Consider the following 22,990-nt stretch of genomic DNA (forward strand, 5'->3'; position numbering starts at 1 on the left):
AGGAAACTGTCACAAGAAGGTTATAATGAAAGGCTCTGAAAATCAGGAATGCTGATTGGATGAAATTTAAAGGCACTGAAAATGTAATTTGAAGGACAAAATCTACATTTAATCTCATATGTGTATGCTTTGAGTTTCTTTGTTCTGTAACCAAATAAAAATGTTGCGAAAATACTGGCTTGGCAGGTCTTCCAGTGCACCCATTACTGGTAGAATTGGAAATCCAATGTTACTTGAGCTTTTATTTCTTGTAAGATATTTCAGGGAAGAAAAACTCTGACAGCTGTTGAAACCTTTCAGCTGATATTCTGTAGCCACAAAGTAATGAAAGGATAAAATCTTCTTTCTCTCCTTCCTCCTCACACTTCCTGAATATGAGGGCGGCGCTGAATGACTGCTGTCTGTGAGACATAGATTTCTAAATAGTCTTCCTGGATTAATATCTGCATATCACTTGTAAATATGCAAACACAGTCTAGGTCCCCCACATAAAGCAATGTCAGAGCTCCTCAAAAGAGGTGGACAGAAGTGACACGGCTTTTTGGATTCAATCTGTATTCACTGTAGAGGTGCAAGTGGAATTTTTCTTCTTCATTCTCTCTGACTACAGATGGATGCATACTGCAGTCTCAGGACATCTGTCTAAGCTTGTAACTCCAAGTCTAATGATATCTGTTGGCTTGGAGACTCTTCAATGATTTATTTTGGTCCTGCTTCAGTGCGACTGCTGAACAAAGTCTGGATCCGAGAAATCTTACAGGGTAGCAGGATGCAGTTTTCTCAGTGGACTATATTCAAATTCAGTGTAGGCTGTACAGATCAACTAATCATATTTGTTCTAGACCAGAGTTCCTAGGCATAGTCAGGCTATATTAACATAGTCAGTATATATTAACTACAAGAAACAAGTTTTGCCTTCTTTAAGCACAAAAAGTGCTCAAAATGTTAATGGGGAGTCCAGAAGTCCTGCAACCAAGGAAGAAAAATGAGATATTATCATATTTTTAACAGTAACTAAATGGGAAGAGAGAAACCAGTTTGCAAACACAAACTCACCATTCAGACTTCACATCTGAAATAATCTAAAAATGCACTTGTTGATTTGATTTCCAGCCACCATTCATAAGTCAATACTAGTTAAGAAAATATATTTTCATCTATCCTAAACCGTGTCCATAGTACTTATACATAAACAGTGTATCTGCAGCTCTTCTTCAGGAACTAAAGACAAATTCCAAACTCTGCTACTCAGTCAGCAAACAAATAATGATGCAGAAGTTACCCACATAGAATCCACAGTTAAGGTTAGTAACCAAAACTTTCCATTCTGTGCTCATTATTGACATGAAAGAAACAGAAACCTGCAAAAGTTACATAAGAATAAATTGGACTTTGACTGAACTGAAGTTAGCACTGCTACATCATTCTCTCCTACATAATCGCAGGAGAGATTGCATTCTTTTGCTTGGTTCTTCTCACAGGTTTGTCTCCTACTTCTCCATCTTGTAAGTAAATTAAATTAAAATCAATAAATCAATCAATAAATCAAATTAAAACTTTAGTAATTCAATGCCACAGAGGTCAAGTCAGGACAAGGTCAGGATGAGATACAGCAACTTACTAACATAAGTTTTGACAAGGCAGAGCAAGGAAAGCAGTCTGTAGGTCAGGATCAGTAGGTCTATAACCAGGTTATAGCTGACCTGAAGCCTCCAACATTTCTGGTATGCCCCAGACTGTGTTTAAATAGAGTTCCTGGGATGACTGGTGTGGGTGGAGGTTCCAAGTGAGTCTGGTCAGGGCACTGGGAAAAATACTGGTGAAAGAAAAACTTCAGGTTATTAAAGTCTTTTATGGTGGAGATAACTTAGAGAGGAGGTTGTTGCATGAGAAATGGAGCTGGATGAAATACTGGAGTAAAGAGAGAGAAAATCTAGGTGATAATCTTTTTTTTTGTTCAGTAAGATCAATCTGAGGTTATCAAAGATGATTAAAACATCAGTAGAGAGATGTCAAACTGTATTTGGTCTTTCCTTATGAGTAAGAATCAGGCTGTTCTTGTAGCTGGGAAAGAAATGAGGTAAAAAGATAAGCAGAAATTTAATTTGCACACTGTCTGAGAATATATATTTGTAAAAAGTAGTAAAGGCTTCTTTTTTCCTCATCTTTTATTTTTCAAAGGTGGGGTAGTTGCAAGTGCCTTCCTCAGAAGTGTGTAGTTTAGCTATTAACTTAGTCAAATACCTAGGTCATATCTCAAGAAGAAATACTGGTAGGACAGGGACAAAGCTGAAATGAAATTATTTGCTATGTGCAAAACCAGTACTATTAAGTAATGTCCCAAAATAAATTAAGAAAACCTTAGAAAGATAGAGCTGGCAACCATTTAGGCAATTAGATAATTCCTGGTGCTTTTCCCAAAGGTTTGATGGGGCAGTGGGACTGACCCTTTGGGAGGCTCTCCTTTAAAGGGCAGCAAACCCAGAATTGCTGCTAGCATTTTCATCTGGTTTGTGCTGTCCATATTCTACTTCCTTGCATATCTTTCTTCTGTAGAACAAGTTTTTGTCAAAACCAGATGAAGTTGTGATGTTAGGATACTATTCTAATAAGGCTGTAGTATTTTATAGCTAGAAACTTCAAGGTGTGAAAGAATAGTAGAAAGAAGAATACCAGCTTTAAAATACTGTTTTCAAGTGCATATTTCAGCTTCTAAATTCTTTCAAGGTATTTTCAAAAAAAAGCAACTTATTGTGCCAAAATTTATAGCAGAGTTGTTCCATTTTCTTGCACACTCACTTCAGTCCAGATGATAGGCTCGCTTTGACAGGATTTTAATTAGTTTCCATATGTGAACTTTTTGTACCATGTGGCTCTGAAATTTTCTTTGTATATGGAAAAAACCCAAACAATATAGGCAATTGCAATTATTTGCCTGCATCAGTTTTAGCATTCCAAACCAGATGGCTTTGACAGTTTTAATATTCTTTGTGTAGGCATATGGTTGATATATTTAAATATATATAAATATACCTTTTTTATATTTAACAATATACATTTTATTGTACCTATATATGTATATGAAAACAATTCAATATAGAAATTTTTGCACGTATACAACAAATACAGGTATCTATCTGTCTATCTATCTATCTATCTATCTATCTATCTATCCATCTATCTATCTATATATTTATTTACTGTTGTCATTCCATATTGTTTGGGTTGATATTTTGCTCTCTGGGTAACTGTATTAGAAGAAGAAACAAAGATAGACAAGAGGTCAACTGAAGGATTTTCAGCTGTTAAACTCAATTACAAGCAATGACTGAAATGAATTTTAAAATGCCTTTCCTTGAAGGGTGAATGTGCTCTACTCTCTAATATCTGATATGACAAGGCTTGCAGGCGCTTTCTGAGATGAAATAAACTCTGCTTATTATTTCATTTATTCAGGGAGGAGTAGGGCTTGTATTGTTTTGGTTTTTCTTTTGCATCAGTTTCCTTCAGTTTTCATGGGAGCACTGAAAAACCACTGTCAAGTGTACCATAATTTCCTGTATTCCCAAGAAGAGCTATTAATCTGACAGAAGCAATTAATTTACAATACACAAAGCATAAAAAATGTTTTATTCAAAGTTGAAACAATTTAAAACAGCAAAATGAAATGTCAGAGGACAATTTGGTATAAATTACAGGGGAGGAAGCTCAATGACTATTCGCAAGAGAAAATGATTAATGACTTTTTTTTAAACCCATAAAATTCAAATATAAGAAAGATATTTTCACTTTCAGGTCCTTTCTTTTATGCACTACATAGGTGCTGACATATTTTCAGTTGTATAATTATCTGCTCTGCAGAATTTCTAGGTTTGTAGAGTTATTTTTATATAATCTTAGTAAAAATATTTTTATCTCACTACTGAATCTATAATTAACATCTTTAGAATAAATTCTAAAGGTGATGTTTACTACCTACAAAGGTTTACTACCTACAATTAAAACCAAATGTATTGTTGGTAAGGATTTTTTTTTTTTGATTCGCAAAACAGCATTCCTTTCTCTCTTGAATTTTCTCTTTGCAACAAAAATAATTTTAAAACTTATAACCTGGTACAGAAAATCACTTAAGCACGTGCCTAAATTTGTCACAAATCACAATAACATTAACACATTCATAGATTCTACCCTGAAAACAATAATTAGACCACCTAGCCTGGCACTTTGTATGACAGAACTGGAAAACAATGCACTTTTTCCTTTAATATGTCCTGTAAGTTGTCTTTGACCAAAAAAGGGTCTTCCAGAAATCTGGTCTTGACTTTGTAACTTCAGGTTATGGTGTATTCATCAGCTGGGTGTTTTTACCCATAAATACTGCATGAAGGTAATCTTTGATTTATGGGATTTAAATTTATATTAAAAATTAAGGACCTATTTTCTCTGAAGGAAGCTATATTTGCATATCAAAATCTTGCACATGGACATTGCTGAGGGATCTAGATCATGCTAACATTCAATTTTGTTCTTGTTCCTGCAGATGGCAAAAATCCTACTCATGTGAGTATGGGCAAAATGGATGTTAAACCATAGTGATTTCAGGGGAAGACTAATTTTACAAGGCAGACTTAACCAAACAGGTAGCACTCCACTTTGTAATATTAACATGATTCTGATGGAGGCTTTTCCATCATTCTTTAATGCCATGAAAATTCTTAAATGCATCTGATTTTTTTTCCTGATCTGCCTTATAAATTTAATTCTTGAGTTCTGAGAAGGTATATGAGGTTTTCAAGACCATATCAAATACTAAGTCTTTTCATACATATAACACTAGATCACATAATAATGGAATAAGTTTACAGATATGAGAAACTGCAGATATTTTGCATGTATGCTAGTGAACAATTTCATGGATTTGGTTGTGGGTTTGGGTTTTTGGTGGGGGCAGGCATAGAGGATTTGTTTGTTTGGGTGTTTTTTCCCCTGGAAGAGAAGGGAAAGAAGGTTGACAAGAGCAGAGGTTCTGGTCGTTTTCCGAGTAAGTGTGCCATGTCTTTTTAACAGATGTCAGCCTTGCCCTCAGTCTGTTGAAATTTTCTGTCAAATCTTATCAGTAGCTCTAATGACAGTGGTAAAATTCCACAATAAGAGTGATTTTACCCCTGTAGTCATGCATTTCAGTGACAATAGAGAGGGCAAAAGTCGATACAAAGCTCACAAGCTTGCGTGGGAACCCCAGGATGCAGGTTTATTCTTTGCTACCCTATTTTCTTCTAGGATTTTTTTTTCACTTTTGCAAATATGATTGCAAAATTCTGATCTCCCAAAGGTTCCTATTTCACTAGCTGTTGGGCAATATGGCTGAAAAGAAAAATATTACCCCAGACATTCTGTGAAGTCATAAACTAGAAAGAGTTCAAACTGCCAGAATATCCCACTTGCCTCACTGAAGGGGTTTCAAAAGCATGGAGAGCCTTGATTTTAGCTTGCAAACCACACATAACACAAGATAAGGGAAGGTAGGAATTAATCTCTAGTGTTTTGTCTTTTTTATTTCTTCAATTTAGAATAGGAAACAAAGGTACAGTAATTAGTATGAGATAAAAGAAATCAAATGAACCCTCATTAGAACCAAACCCAAACATTTACCTCCCTCTTTGTCCATATACCAAGATGGAACCTCACTCATTCCCTCCATCACCTGGAACATGGGTTGGTGGTTACACTGCTGTCTGAACAAATATTTGAGGTAGTAAATTGGCTTCTGTCTTTACCCTAAATATTTGGGGGTGAGGAGAGGGATTTGAGGACTTAGTTTACCATTTCAAGGTGGGTTTATTTTCCTTAAGGAGGTGTTCTGGGTCTTCTTCCAGACAAACCTATGAGCTGTTTCCCCCCAACTTTTTTTTTAAAGGTCTGTTTATTTAACCTAACAGAAATGCCTCATTTAATCAGAAAAAACTACTAGAACACAGATAATTCTTTCCAGGAAAAAATTGTCTTTTCCGCTTTATTCAATAAACTCCACTGTGATCCAGAATTATTATTTCTTTGTTGGCAAAACGTTATTTAAGCAGCAGTCTTCTTGTCACTTCTTTTTTGTTCCTTCCATTTAATTAATAAATTCTTGCTTGTACTGCTGTCACTGCTAGTGGGGATCTAAGGTGGAAGAAAATATGTCAAAATGGTGGAAAAACTTCTGCAAAAATTTCAGACTGCAAACTTCTGAAATTATTAATAGAAAAAACATCTGAAAAATAACCCCTACCAACCAATCAAAAAACCCCACCCCAATCTCTGACTCCCTGCAGTTAAAAAATCTGAAACATTAGCTAACTCTTTTGGGCTGAAAATCCAAATTTGTATGCAAGGGATACCAATTCATTCACCAGTTCAGGCAGAGATGTGTGTTGCTACGTCACCTTCCCATTCTCCCTCCCAGTGTGCAGCTTGCATTCTGCTTCTCACCTGGTTGACAGAGTTCCTGCCTGTTCTGTGGCTGGTGAAGGAAGCAGCTAAAAGACAGTGGTATTGTCCCACCAGTTTTAGAATGAAGAGTTTCCTCACACAGCAAAATTTCCCAAGCAATTCTGCCACTGCTTCATTTTCACGTTCTTCCAAGAGAGCAGCATGAGATAAACTGATGGCCTGGAAACAGAAACTGCATTCCTTGTGTGGAGACACTTTAGGATGAATAGAAAGGACCACATGAGTCAGCCTGTAGCTGTTGAACTTAAGTTCTTTGGATAACTTTTCCTGTTTCCTGATATAGCAGGAACAAACCAGCTTGCTTTTATGACAGTTTTGAAGGTGATGGCCTCCAGTTCAAGAGGATTACTAAGCACTAGGACAAAATAGTAAAGCATAAATTGCTAGCAAGATCACTGATAATACAGTCTATTAGGCAATGTTTGCTGAAAAGAATTGTTAGATGTCTTTCTTGTAAATTTACGTAAATCAAAATATGCATATTAGCATAAGTATTGCTAATAAAAAATGTTATTTACTTTAGGTGTTCTTATATTAAAATTTTATAGTAGAAAAAATTATATTTTTCCTCACAAAATACTGCTAGTTTTTCTCCTTTTATTCAACACTTAAAAGGCTTTTCCAAGACAGTTAAAATGTCTTTACATAATTGCTTCATTTCTTTATATTTCAGATTTTGTGTATTGTACAGCTTTTATTTGCTGCTCAAAATGGCAGCTATTTTTTCTAACAAATTCAGCCCCTCTTGGTGTTTTATTCTCTCCAGTGTATCTGTGTAAATCTCCTACCACTATGTGCATCAAGTTTCTTCATAAATAGAACAAAAGATGAAGGGGTTCTTGTTTCTTTGTTTTCATGGTGGTCTTGTTTTTGTTTGCTTTGTTTTCTTATGGAACTGCTTGCTGCATAATTACAAGCCATTCTAGCTTAAAAAAAAAATAGAAATTCTTGACTCTAGAAGGTTGTTAAGAAGACCCAGCACCAATGGTTCCTGTCTTATGCATGAAGTGAACCCAACTACCTTGTGCAAGCTCTGCAATTGTATGATTGCATTTAGTCTTTTCTCTCTTCTGAGTGTGGGAATTGAGAAAGAAGGGAGCACCACACAAGGCTGTATAAAAGAGGAAAACTCGATTCCCAGCCTTTTCAGCCATCAATGTACTTCCTTAAATGCTTTAGGAAGTTAATGTGTGGGTACATGAAGCTGACCCATGTAAAAATAACTTCAGTGTAGTGATTCTGTTAATAAGGCATGAGATCCTCTGAAATCTCTGTTACCTTTGATGGTCCTATGTAAGAGAAATTAAAAACCAAAACCAAACACAAAAAAAGCAACTATCAGTTTATTTAAGAGTATTAGGGACTAATTTCCAAGCCAAAAAATCAAAATGATTGGTGAAAGGCCTTGACTGAGGATTGGAAAGGATGGTTTTGTTCTCCCCTGTTTATTAGGCTTAAGAGTGTTCTGTAGCATGAGAAAGTGAGCCGGACATTCTGAAGTACTGAGCAATTGTGAGAAATGTAAAACCATGGCATTCTATGTAACCCTGCCAGCGAAGAACTCTATTCTGTAAGGGAAAGTGTTTCTTACACCTTCAATGGGTAATAAAAAGATGCATTTTTGAAAGTTTGTGCAATATATTAAGGAAAATATGAATCATTAAGGAATAATAGTCTTTATCTATTCTGTAGTATACTATAGCTTTGAAATAATTTTTCTGCTTAAAATGTGAAATTATTAATAGAATTTTTAGGTATTTTTGGCATACCTGACTATTTTTATAATGCAAAGTGTTAGCTGTTTTGGAGCTTCATCAGCTTTATCTAGGTCTCTGAAATTGCAGTACATCTGTAAAAGTTGTAAATTCCTGTTCAAATTCTATAAAAGTATATAAAATTATATTATTAATTTATTAAACTATTTTAATTATATAAAATATAAATTTATATTTGTTATATTTATTTAAATGTATGTTATTAAAACTGTCTTTATATATAAATATTGAAACTTCACAGTCTCTTTTTTGACCTATTTCTGTACCCTCTATTTTAGACATCAGAAAATTTTAATTCATACTCTAAATAGTATGCTTCCATTTACTGTTTGCCATTAAATTGTAGGTATTCAGATACAAAACAAACAAACTTTGAAGGCAGAAGTATCTGAACCCTGACTGCTAAAAATGGTAGATGTCTGATTTGGGAATTACCTTGCTTATCCCTAAATGAGAAGTTAATGTTTCAATTAGAGCCTAGATGTTCTCTTTTCTGATGTATGTGAAGTGCATTCCACTCTCATTTGTTTGAGAAATGCCCTTCAGAACTAGAAGACTTATTATTTGTAGTGCTGTTGCTGTTCTGTTTGGTTTCTGGGGGAAGTTTTCATTTGTTTGTTTGTTTTCTTGTTGTTTAGTTGGTTTTTGTTGGGGTTTTCTGTTTGGTTTGGTTTGGTTTTCTTTAATAAAAAAAACTTGTGGTTAGAAGGACATCAAGGGATAGAAGAAACAGTCAAACTGATTCTGTGTATTTCATTTCCAGTATCCAAAGAAAACCCAGTAGAGAGCACGTTGATTTAAATCAGTCTTGCTGCCTATCATTGTTCATTGAGGGCTCGGCAATCTACAGAAAAAAAGCATTGTGCAGTAATTCTCATTGCTCCACTGGTATTCTCTCTTCATAATACATACATGTACAGATATACAGAATGAATAAAAGGCAGATGAGCAAGGTTTCTTTATTCGTTTCAGTGCAGAAGGAAAATGTGTACCTGGAAACAAAATGTTGGTAGGCAGGAATTATGGGGTTTGCATTCATTATGACAATGGACAATTTAAGCTGAATCTGCAAAGCTGGATCATCACCCCAGTTGTGATTTCAACAACATTTCTGGATAGCAGCTAAAAATAGCGTTCTGCAAATGAAAAATACAGGCTTAGACTTTTCAGAAATGATTAGCAATGTATTTTTTAATGAGAATCAGATAATAGAGAGTGCATTTTTCCAAATAATTTAGCCTATTGTTTTGCTCTCAAATCCTGATTGGTCCCTGGAAAACCATCCTGCAAATTCATATAACATTTAATTCTCTTTGGCAATTAATTGTGTGCTTCCCTTTGAGACAAAGCCCAGATGCAACCTGTGGCATGGCATGCTTCTGGGACCACAGGCTGTGCACGGTGTAAGTAGAGAAAGGTGGAGCTACTTAGCCATTCCTCATTCTCAAGAATTATTCACAAGGACCTTTGAGAACTTTCACTCCCCATAATGCCATGGCTGAGGACTGGAGTGATACTGTGACTATAACAGTATTCACACGGATAGCAACACAATCCTCCCATCATTTCAGGAATTTCAAACTTCAGTATTCTAAATGGCTTATAGCTATATTTTAGGGCCACAGAAGTCTCATGGAAAATTCAGAGGACACGCAGTTTAGAGAACTGTGAATGTGGGCACAGTTGACCTACTTCAGAAGAGAAGTCCACAGGAGTGAAAGCACTGGTTTTCTCCTTCTTGGCCTGGGGTCACTGCCATCAGTGAAGGATTTTTCAGATTAGTTGTTGTTATTTATGCACAATCTCACTAATCCTTTAAAATGTCCGAGGAAGATGAACCAAGTCATTTAAAAATGTGTGTAAAAAATGTATTTTTAAACTTTTCTGGCTTGTATACCCTATTAGAGGGAATATCGAAGAACCGATAAGCAAAAAATAAAGTAGGAGGTCTGACAAAACCCCCAGCAAGTTTGCTGGGCAGTTTCCCACTGTGGCTGGTAGTAGATATGTGAAAAATCATCCATATTTTATTGACTGAACAGGATAAGGAATAAAGAGAATCAGTCTAAGCTGTGTTGTGGCCTAAGAAGGGATCACCTCACCAAATATTTCCTTTCCAGAGCAGGATGGGAAATGAATTTTATCTCTTGGAAAATCTCACCTGGAGGATGCATCTGGACATTGGATTTAATAGCCACTACAGGCAGATCTCTGCTCACTTTTTTAATCCATTTGTACTTTTATATACATCTGTTCACTCAGCATGACTAAAAGATCAAGACATAAATAGTAATTGGACAAGCGCAAAAATATTAGCCATGATATCATCTCTCCACTCAAAGCTGAAATTATAACTTCTGAAAACTTATACAAAGGGAGATGGCAGCTAATAGGTTTTCAAAACTAATGCATAGCTGTAAAACAAAGTTATTACTCTATAAAAATGGAAGATCTCATAGGAGTGAAATCACATTACTCAGAATTTACAATATTTACAAACACTTCTTGTCTGCATATACCAGTAAATTACAAATTACTAAAATTCCATGAGCACATCAAAAAGAAATTATTTCAGAACACATAATGAGGCAATTTTTTTTTTTTGATTTTTCAGTGCTTATGCACTCAATTTTTTAACTTTAAGTCATTCATTTTCTCATAAGGGATTTAAGTAACCTGCACTGCACAGTACTATAATGTAATATCCATGTTTAGTGACAGAAAATTAGTCAAATGTGAACCAGATATTCTGGTAAGAGCTCACACATATAAACTAATTGATAAAATTTCTTGGGGAGAAGTACCTAATGTAATCTCTTGGCTTCTTTCCAGAGTGGTCTTTTATTTATACAGTTCACCTTTATAGAAAACTCTTCCAGGCGGGCAGATCATTGTTCTTGCAGCTGGTGGAGATGTATTTAATGTAAGCAGGAACTATGGTGTGCTAAGTAAGCACAAAGGGTACTTCTCCACAGCTGACTACTGGAAAATGACAGCACCTGATGGGAAGTTAGAAACAGCAGGCCTGAAGCAATATATTGAAAGATGGAATTCAGACACCCAAGGCTCGAGACTGTCATCATGCAATGTGTCAAGCTAATAAAACAGAACCAGACTTGGCAGGCGATGAAGGTGGCAGCTCCAGGAACATCCTCAGGGGACACCACAGCTGTGGAGAAGTCACCCTGGTGCACAAATGGCAAATCTTTCAAATCCATCTTCAAGTCAGAATTATTCGGTTTATGTGGCTGCTTTTCCTCTAATTTTGGGGGGTAATAGAGAGATACCTAGCACTCCTGGGGCTCTTAGACGTGCTTGCATAGTCTAAATATTTAGATTATAATTAGCTATCCCTTCATGTATGAATCACCTGACTGCCCCAGGAACAGGATTTATAGGTCTTAAAATAATGTAACAAGGAATTTATAAATTCTCCTTTATTAAACTCTTCAATTAAGACTTCTAAACCTTTCTGAAGTACTATAACACTTACATCTGTAGTTCATAGCCTGTATGCTGTTGCTCCTGTAAATTAGCATACATAAATGAGTAAAGCTAAATTTTAACATAACATATTAATTTCATCAAATGGTAGCAAATAGAGGTAAAAGAATATGTATGCCACCAAAAAAGAAATACTGATTATTCAACTGTGCAATGGTGTCTGTAGTAAGGTGACTAGTTTACAGGTGAATCAATTTACTGACAGAGTACACATATTTATTCGATTTTATTTATTTTTCACTTGTGCCGATTTGGAAAATGGCAGAAGAACAGCTTAATTAAATTATATGAGTAACAGAGCAAAATACATGTCAGCAAATTAAACACAAAAAAGATAATCTTTAAAAAATTATTTGTAGAATTAACTCCAAATGGCCTAACTTCCTTTGGCATCTCTTGTCCTGGTATGTCCTATTCTGATTTTAGGCATTGCCAGGGGCCCTACAACTTGCCATCAAGAAATATTTCTTTCTTTCAATAAAAACAATAGTAACCAAGTACAAAATTAGGCAGGATAATCTTTTATTTAGTATTGTTTCCTACTAAAACATTTCTAGAAGTATTTCATAATTAATAAACATATTTTCAGCTGTATTTAATGTACTAAATTATATGACAATAGAAAATATCGTAGCTTCTACTTTAAAAAAAAATTCAATTTTCCCTTCATATTTGCCACTACATAAGATAGTCATAAAAGGTGTTCTAACTTAGTAAATTGGAAAATTATAATGGAAGCATCTGTATATTTAATTATAAAAGAGGCCCAGCAAAATCCTTTCTGTCAAGATGCTCACCTGCTTATGGATTTTATTTATTTTCTGCTGAGATACCTACTGTCTGCTGCCAAACCAAGTATTTACTTCAATCTGTTATCTTGAATAGAAAGGAAAAAAAAATTGTCAGTGCCAAAGTACCTATGAAGACTCCCTGGAAATGCTGCTTCATGGTTCATACAGCAGCAACAAAATGAGTTCTCTAATGGAATTAGGTGGATGAGTTACATTATTTGGAAGATGAGACATTAGAAAAATAACTATGGAGCTCAATGTTTAGTTATACATCATTTTTTCCAATAAAACTTATGAAAGGACATTTATTCTTTTATTGCAGATTGTTCAAGCAGACTTTGTTTGCATTCATTATTATTATTTTCTTTTGCAGTAACTATAAAGAAGCATAACATAGAAGTTGTATTGGTAACAGTCTGAAAATTGATTGAAAGACAGTTTCACAATATTTATGATTTTATCTGCTACCTATGTTGAGAACTACATTTAGGTATCTGATATGCTGTTTGGGATATATTGCATTCTCCTCAAGCATTTTCAGAATTCAGGTGAAAGCAGAGGAGGTATGTTTCAGGTAAAAGGAAAATAGAATCACAGTATATGCTGAGTTGGAAGGGACCCACAAGGATCCCTGCACAGGATACCCCAAGAATGACACAATGTGCCCAACAGCATTGTCCAAACATTTCTTGAAATCTGTCAGCTTTGGTGCTGTGACCACTTCCTGGGGAACCTGTTCTGGTGCCCAAAAACCCTCTGGGTAAAGAACCTATTTCTAATATTCCACTTGGACATCTTTTGACACAACTTCAGGCTCTTGTCCTGTCACAGGTCACCACAGAGCAGAGATCAGTGTCTGCCTCTCCTCTTCCCCTAGCAGGGATGTTGAAGACCACAATGAGGTGTCCCCTCAATCTCTTCATCTCCAGGCTGAACAGCCCAAGCAGTTTGTTGGGGTCTCTGTGCAGGGCCTCCATGCCTTCAAGGCAGTAAACAGCTCCTCCCAGTTTCCTATTTTCTGTGAACCTGCTTTGTATCCCTTCCAGTCCTGCATCCAAGTCACCCATGAAGGTGCTGAAGAGCTCTGTGGAACCCCACTAGTGACAGGTCACCAGTCTGATGTCACCCCATTAACTACTGCCCTTTGTACCCGACCCATGAACCAGTTGCTCCTGAATCACATAAAGTGTTTATCCAGCTGTGTGCTGGAATTTTGTCCAGACGGCTGCTGTGAGAGATGGTATCAAAATCTTTACTGAAATCCAAGGCTTCCCCTGATAAAGCAGGTGGGTTACCTTGTCATGAAAGGACTGATTGACAACCAGGACTTTCTTCTCACAAAGCCCTGCTGGCTGTGACCAATGACTGCACTGCCTCTCAGGTGTATTAAAAACCTCCCAGAATAATCTCATCTTTACCAGGGCCTGAAGTGAGACTAACAGCCCTGTAATTCCTGTGGTCTTGCTTGCCCTTCTTGAAAATCAGGACATTTTCCAGCTTCCAGTCAGCTGGGATCTCTCTGGGTTCTCAAGACCACTCAAAAATCATCAAGGTTTTGCAATGACAATTTTTGTCTTCTATTGTTCTGAGCTGTATATCATATTAAATGGTATGGGTTTGTGGGACAGGAACCTGTTAATTGTCAGCAGAAAATGTCTGTAGTACATTTGTTTTCATTACTTTCTATGTTCTAAGTAGCTTTAAAAATAATTGGCGGAATAAAATGAAGTCTTTTGGAGAATTCAATACATATTAATGTAATAGGCAGACCAAACTGTTGTGATGACCTGCTAATTTCAGTATGGGATTGAGAATCTAAATAAAATATGCTACTTCTTACGATGAAAAATTTTGTTATAGAAGTTTGTGGATGGCATTTTTAGATGTCTTTGAAGCTTCTTTTGAACTTTGGCCTTGCCCTTAGGTTAAGACAAATTAACAAAGGTTTATCTAGCTCAGATTACCAGTTTGAACAATCTGTTCTATTCCCACATCCAGGGCAAATTCAAGACCCCATATGTTTGGAGTAGATCTGTTATTAGCACATGGGAAATCACAAGTGCTATATTGCTCCTCATATAGGAAACTAAAATTATTAGGAATCTGAAAACCTGTGCTAAAAACTTGACAGGGGATCACATTCTTATCAGATATATCAGTTGTAAGAAATTAAATTAATTAACTGTATTAGGAAAGCTATAATGTGTTTTGCAGACAGTAAAGAGTTATATTAACAGGTGTATAAAAAAATTTAGAGAACATAATGATACAGAAGTTAATAGGATTTCCAGATTTAGATTTGATAGGGGTTTTTTTGTGAAAAACATTTTAATGTGTTTCAACTGAAGCAGGATTTTCCAGTACAATGGAGTTAATGCCAGCAACTCCTTCAATTTTTTTACAACCTGTGTGACAAGTCTTTAGCGCACAGTGTTTTAATTAGACATCATAGTAGCAGGCAAATTGATCTCCTCTTGTTGACAAGTTCCAGTGAGTTTAAGGTGAAGTCCCACCATTATTTCAGCTGGAGGGGAGCAGTATTAGACCATCAGCTCTGGCTGTGAACTGAGTTTGTGTATTATTACTGAAGCTAATAAGTTTCATTTCTCAAGCATGTACTTATGCAGATGAATGGGTGACCATCAGTAACCATACACTGAGATCTTGCTTAGCAGAACTGAATGTTAAATAAATGTTTGGTCTGCTGTTTTCTAGGTCAAGCTAACAGTCATTGAGCTATATGTGCTTCTGCTTCTGCAGGTGCTGAATTGCTCCTCTGCTGTCATGACAGGCAGGGGATAAAACAGCCCTCAGCAACCCCTTTTATATGTCCTTAGTGCATAATAGGATTAAGCTTGTTGTCATTTAAAAACCTGAAACCACATCTGCCTCATATATAGTGTTTTGTAAACAATAGTGCTACTGAAGCTAAAAAGAAGGGTTGGTATGGAGAAATTTAAATAAATCTGACAGCTACAGTGGTGCCACAGAGACTGAGCAGGCAGTGGCTTATCACAAGCTGCTGCATTTCGAGTTGGGTATTTATCTTTGCTGGTGGAAAAGACAAAATCAGTCACCCTGCTCTCCCTTATGTTCTTTTGCAGGCTGTGGTAAACCCCACCAACACAATCCACATCAAAGAGGAATATTATCCCTTTGCAGGTTTAGGTTTGCTTTCCCTAGTTGTATCTTTATGCATTTAAAGGGCAAAAGGACTTTTCTTAAATGTCTTGTTTGGTATATATGATTTTAGGAATGTCACCACATACCTTTTTCACAATTCTCCAGTGGAGAAAGTACCCTGAAAGTGAAAGTCCGTTTCCCCCTTTTCTGTGCAAAGATTCAACCCTCTCACTTCCCAAGGATATTCCCTTGTTAAGACCCTAAAAAATACAATAAATACTTTTGTAAGGCTCCAGAGGCTATTTATCAGTGAATGTGTGGAAAGCCATTTTTAGTCGCAGTGCTCACTTGCAACTGCCAAAGAAACCCATACTTGGGCACGCCAGTGTTTCCTACACAATACATGGTCAAAATATATCTAAGGTGCACTTAACAACAGGAAGTTAAAAATTACTTCTGGGACCACCTTTTTAATGTCACAATAAAATAACTTGAACAACTTAATAGAACAGAGAAACATTCTGATATTTGACTGGGAGAGAGAAATTAGTTTCTAATATTATTGTGTATTATTTGTATTTTTACTTAAAGATTTATACCCTACTGGGACTAAGGGCTGGGACACTGCCTGGATTTCAAAACTAAAAGTTCTGAATCTGACTCCTAGCAAATAAAAGCATTTGAAAATTACTAATTGCTGGAAAATAAAGCATATTTTACGTGTTGCTACTTAATAGAAATAATTGGGAGAAGTAATATCTTTCTATATGGTAATGCCACATCTGTCTTCTTCCAGCATAAGTACTTGGCTTCTCATGGTAGAATAATAGTTACGAAAAATAAAATAAAAATAGTGAATTCTTTTCTATGTGACAACTTTTTTTAGATCATGGTGAAGTAGGATATTTTAGAAGAGTTGACTGAAAAATACCATATTCTGAATGTTTTAAAGTTTTTCTCTTTGGTGGAATTTTATTTAAGAGAAGAATACCATGATATTAAGAGCACTTTGAAGTCCTGTCACTCATTCATCTAATAAATGTCTCTATTTATTATCAAATGTGATTGTTTGCATATATTAAGTTTTTAAAGCTACAGAAAGGTCAAGAAGGAAATTAAATATTTATTTTATCTAAATGAAATATTTCAACATAATTCTATAAGGTTTTGTTTTTGGGAGGGGGGAGGGGTTTTTTTGTACGTGTGCTGAAGTAAATGGATTTTTTTATACTGTGTCTTCCTTGACTTAGAACATTTAGCAACACATACATATTGCTGACTTCACCAGAGCTAAAGTCAAAAGAAATAAATCAAGAAGAAATATCAGAAGAAATAAATTTGCTTGATAACCAGCAAATTTAAAAACAGGTCACCAAAAATAAGGTAATGTTTTATGTAACATGAATAGCTGCAAAATTCCTCAATCTCTTTTGTTAGTAAGGTAAGATTACTTCTAGTATTTCTCCTCTTGTTCAGTTAGAAATAATACATTAGAGCATTACAAAGAAGGCCTAGATGCTGAAATAGCATGTTGAATAGCCACATTCTGGCTGTGAATGGAGTTACTTTTCCCCATGACAGCCCTGGCAGTGCTGTGCTTTGCATTGGTGGCTAGCAAGGTGCTGGTAATAACAGCCAGTGCTCTGGCTGGGCAGTGCTGGCACAGCAGCAGCACTGCCTCTTCAATGTTCCCCCCTCCCCAGTAGAGTGGAGACAGGCAAGATCTTGGGTGTCAACACAGGATAATTGACCCAAAGTGACCAAAGGAATATTCCAGGCTCTATGATCCCCTTCCAGCTATATAAACAAAGAGAAAATGTTTAATGGACATGGGGGAAACAAGGGGCTGAGTTGGGGCAAACCACCACATGTACTAAAAGTCTGCTTCCTGGTAAGTGGCTGTACATCACCTGCTGCTGATAGGTAGAGAATAAAACCTTTGTTTTCCTTCGCTTCCATATGCAGCCTTTGGCATTGCTTTATTAAACTGCCTATGTCTTGAGACATGAAATTTTTTCATCTTATTTTGTCTGTTTCCTGTCCTGCTGAAGAGGGGAATGATAGAACGTCTTGTTGGGCACCAGTTTTGCAACCAAGGTCAACCCATCATAATTAGATATAATAATAGAATTGCTTCTACACAATTTCACCAAGGAGAAAGCACCTGTTTGCATTTTAATCTGCAGAAATGCCTCTTTAATTTGAGGTAAGTATTCTTCACAGCCTCAAGACCTTTAGTACAGCAAAGATCAGTCCTTCTCCAACATCAGGTCCAGTTTAGACCAATAAAATACCAGGTATTTTATTCAGGCATATAGAGAGGAACACAACAGCTCTTCCTACTGTGGCCTGAATATCCTTTGTGATGTTTCACACTCTTGATGACAAAATATTGAGCTGCAGATCTACTTACAGAAAATACTGCAAAGGTTGCTACCGTGGCAATGTTTAAGTCACTCCAAAATATTATTTTTATGGTACTCACTGTTGTATGAAAGCAGATAAACATGAAAAAATTCCAATAGCCATACTTGAAAAAACGGGCTGGTCAAGGACTGTGGGTCTGTCACCAATAGATAATGTGCTCTTCTGAGTAAATTAAAACATGTGGGCTTATAACTATGTCAGGAAATAATAGAGGTAATATTTCCCAAAGCACCCTCATGCTTCTATATAACTTCCAGTTAGAACTGAAAGTGGTGCAAGGAAAATAAAAACATTCAAAATGTATGCTGAAGTTCCTTTTCAATATTTTTGTAGGTCATTTGAATTCAAAGTAAATTTAGCTCAGACCTTTTAAAATTGTTAACAGGAAATGCATTCTCAAGAGAGAATGTTTCAGAGCAGATGTGCTTTTGTCTAGGTTGAGATTTTTTTATCTTGAAATGGTCATCCATCCTTAAAATATCTCAGAGAAATTTACATAATTCTCTACATTCTATTCTTGCCTATTATTCTTCCATAAGGACACTGCATGCATGCCTGTGTTAATATCTTATTTCAGTTCCAGAAAAAATACCCTTATTTTCCCAAATAGAATAAAAAACATCAGCAGATAAACACTGGGGTTTTTCTGACTTGTTTTCTCCCTTCCAATGGTGTTTTAAGTTCCTTTAGAGAATTTTTGGGGGGGCTGTTTGTTGTTTTTTATGTTTGTTTGTTTTGTGGTTTTGTTTTGTGGGGTTTGTGGGTTTTTTTTTGTTTTTTGGGTTTTTTTGTTTGGGTTTTTTTAATTTTTTTCTGTTTTTGGGGTTTTTTTGGTTTTCTATTACTATGATTTTTTTTTTAATTTAAGAAGCAATTTCAATTGAAGAAATTAAGATTTTAAAGAAAGGTTAAAAATTTGTGTAGCTCTAGCTCCAAGGAAGAGAATGTAAGGGAATGCACAATATGTGCACAACATTAGATATTCAGCTGTAATCTAATAGGAAATGTTTATCTTCCAAAGTTTAATAAAACATAAGCACTGCTTACTAGTACTTTTATGTTCAATAGCTTGACCAAGGACATGGGTTGCTGCTTTTTTTGTAGTTCCCTTAGGGCAGCTGATGATATTGAGCATATCACAGAAACCTGCATAGAAGGGTCTGCATCAGCGACAGGGTCAGCTACTCTTAATTTCTAGGGAAAACTTTGTTTAATAATTCTGGCTGGCGTGTTTTTTTCCAACAACTTAGAGTCAGTACCTAGTCATCACGTAACATTATTGACTTACAAATGAAAACAACAGAATTTCTTAAAAGAAAAAAATCATAATATATGTTTAATTTAATCTTCAAATAATTCCTTTTAAAGTCATCAGTTCAGCATCTCTAAACAGTAGAGTTCTCATTGTTCATTGTCTCCAGTGAGATGATCTGTCTGAAGACTTCTGATTAAGATTCTTTTTAAGACCTCAACTTGTTTCAATGAGAATCGTGATTAGTTTTTGATATGGCAGCTGCTTGTGAGTTTTTATACTTCTTCCCCCTTCAGCTGTATTTTGCTGGAGGTTTTACAGCTGTATTCAGGCATGACTTAAATGCCATTTTTCATAGATCCTGGAAAAATTTGGAACCTCTATGTAGAGGGATTTGAGTGAATATTTTTCAGTGAATAATTTATTCAGAAAATGTTTTTGTTTAACTTCTTTTTGAACAACAGTTTTAGGAATATATTTGCTTTCTATCACTGTTGAAATAATTATTTTTGTAAAAAGATCCTATCCCATACTTTTCTTCTTCAACATACAAAGTAGTCATTCACTGGTTGAAATAAGTTATTTTTGCTTTATGATTTAGACCATTGCTTCCCAGGGGACTAAGTGTGTCTATGAGTAAAGTACTCATTGAATGCAGAAAGATGCTAAAAAGATGAGGCTTCCAGAAAGCCACATTTAAATCTCATGTAGGCCTAGCAGACACCCAATGTATCTACCAAATTACCAATTACAATTAGATTTCTTTCTTCAATAGTTTAGGCGCTGGTGGTTGGTCATGAAAATAGCTGTGACCACCATAAGCAGTGGAGCCCAAAGTCATGGGCTAAATTAGCCATACAATGGGAATTTTTTGGATGTTTTGAAAGGGTGGTGCATAGACTAAGGGAAGTATATATGCATATGATATCAAAGGATGTGAAGATGGGTTGGTGGTTAGTGAGGAAGTATTGGACAGAATGGAACCTGAGCATGTTGTAAATTATATAGAATAAGGGGTTAAGAATGGGCTGGTTTGGGCTGGGATAAATTTAATTTTCTCCATACAAGCTCGTATGGGGATAGATTTTGGGGTTGTGATGAAAACAGTGTTAATACAGGAATGTTTTTGTTACTGCTGAGCAGAGCTTGGCCTTAGTCAAGGCTTTTCTGCCTCTCATGCCATTCCACTAGTGGGGAGGTTGGTGGTGCACAAGAAGTTGACCCAAGTGACATAAGTGATATCTCAGCCCATACGTCGTGCTCAGCATATCAAGACGTACAAGAAAGAGGAAGTGGTGCGTGTTTGGAGATGGCATTTGTCTTCCCAATTCACCATTATGTGTGATACAGCCCAGATTTCCTGGGAATGGCTGAACACCTGATGCCCATGCAAAGTGAATTAATTCTTTCTTTTGTTTTGTTTGTGTGCAAAGTTTTTGCTTTACCTATTAAGCAGTCCTTATCTCAATCCCATGATTTATTTTTCTTTTTTATTTTTCTTATTCATTCACCCATCCCACTGGGGCTAAGTAAGCAAATGGCTGAGTGGTACTTTGTTGTTGGATGGGGTTCAACCATGACAATAGCAAAGAACTAAAACAGGAAGAAGAAATGAACAAACCGCACAAACACCTGTTTTAGAAATCTAAATTCTGTATGAAATGCTGCATTATGAATATCAGGCTTCTTATGCAATATGTCTGTAAAGTAGTCATTTACTTATCCAGTCCACACACAAGAAGGTGCTTTAAGAAAGGAGAAACCAAGCCAAGCCTTGGAAAGTTGTAGGTATACTATAGTAGAAACATATTGCTTTGTGAGATGATTATTTCCTCCTGCCTGACAAAAGCAGGGGGAAGATAAAGATATGATGCTTCCTTTTACTCAAAAGTCAGACTCTGGATCACTAGTTCGTGATATTAGAGGTGTAAATCCTTTTTTTACCTGTGGTCATCAAACTTATAAGTAATTGCTGGAGCAATGGTGTTTGTGATACGACCTTCTCCACAGTTTTTACGAATTTTTTGTTTTCCTCTTCTTTAACACCCTAATTCCATCCCTCCTAAACCAATTGTCAGAGAACCAATTTTAAATGGTTCCAGGAACATTTTTCTTTTAGAAATGTACTGCTAGGAATGTTGCATTGGTTTCCTGTAAATGGACTTTCTGATTAAAAAAATCTCTTTCCTGACTACACATGAAAAAACCCTTCACAAAGAGACCACTCTTACGCTATTGATAAACTTCAGGATTACCCAGGGGAATATGATGCCAGAATGAAGAAAGAACTCTGCTTTCATGCTACTAAAATACCACAGCTGAAAACCACTGCTACTCTATGTGGTACACAGATGCTAAAAGCAACACTTGGGAAGGTAAGCATGGTGAGATGCTGTTTGGATAATGCAACAGCGCTTCCCAAGATTGGCATTCACAATTAGTTCAGCACCAGTGGCTGTCTAGACAAGTGTCATCATGTTTTATTTACCTCATGCAATACCACTTCTCTTTCTGAGAAGCTTCTTATTTTGCAGTTCACAGTTCAGCCCGTTCTTTGTGCGGTTCAACAGGAGCAGCGGGTATCTGCCCCCCACTGAGACACTTGTTTCACCCAGTGAGAAGGTGCATGTATTACTGAGAAAACAGCGTGATCTGGCCCATGCATTTTAAAGATTTTCCTTCACAATGGCGTTTCATATTCATATTCTTTTGACCTTTTAGGATTAGCATTGCCTTTGAAGTGAGAGAGGAGAGAATCTAGTACATTTTCGCAAAAAAAATCACATTCACTGCTGGCTTTTTATACCCACATTCTCAAATATTACAACTTCCCCTTTTAAAAGTTTCTCTCTTCTGCCTCTATTTCAAAGTGATAAGCATGCTTTCTTTTTGCTCTTCTCTGCCTCCTGTTTACACAAAAGTAATTCCATTTCTTGTCCACAGTCACACATATTCAAATTAAAGCAGGTACAGTGTGTTGACCACTCTTATAAGTACCTTGGCTAATTTGAGTTCTTATTTCTCTTCTTCATTGTCTACTACTAATTGTTCAAAGTATTGTGGAGTCCAAAATTTATTTTGAATAACAAGCCAAGCATGTTATTTGCCATTACCTGGAAGAGGAAGACAGAAGAGAAAGTATAAGGAAATTAATGACATATATAATAATATTTTTTTCACATCCTGAGAAGTCAGCAGCAGAATTGAAATTAACCAGGTTATACCAAGAAATGTAGATCAAGAGTAGTTTGTGAATTATAGTGAAAGATGTAATATACAACAGAGATAAGAAAAACATTGGCATGCATTTATAAATATAATCTTAAATCTGCAGTAATGCCTTTATACTGCATAATTATCTTAAGGCAAATTTCTTCAAGAGGGAACAATTTTAAAGATTTTTTTCTCCCTGCTTCTATATACTGCAAAGATTAAACATAGTCTTTGATTAAGAAATGGCAAATGTGCATTCAAAACTAATCCAAAATATCGTGCCTGTTTTCCCCTACAGCAATTAATGCATTCAATGAATAAGAATGTATCAAATCATTGGTATGCATGACAGAAGTCAGACAGAAGGATCTATGCCACATTATGGATGTTAGTAAAATGTGCAAGATATGAAC

The sequence above is a fragment of the Fringilla coelebs genome, assembly GCF_963513975.1.
Source record: "Fringilla coelebs genome assembly, chromosome: 5".
NCBI classification, from domain to species: Eukaryota; Metazoa; Chordata; class Aves; order Passeriformes; family Fringillidae; genus Fringilla; species Fringilla coelebs.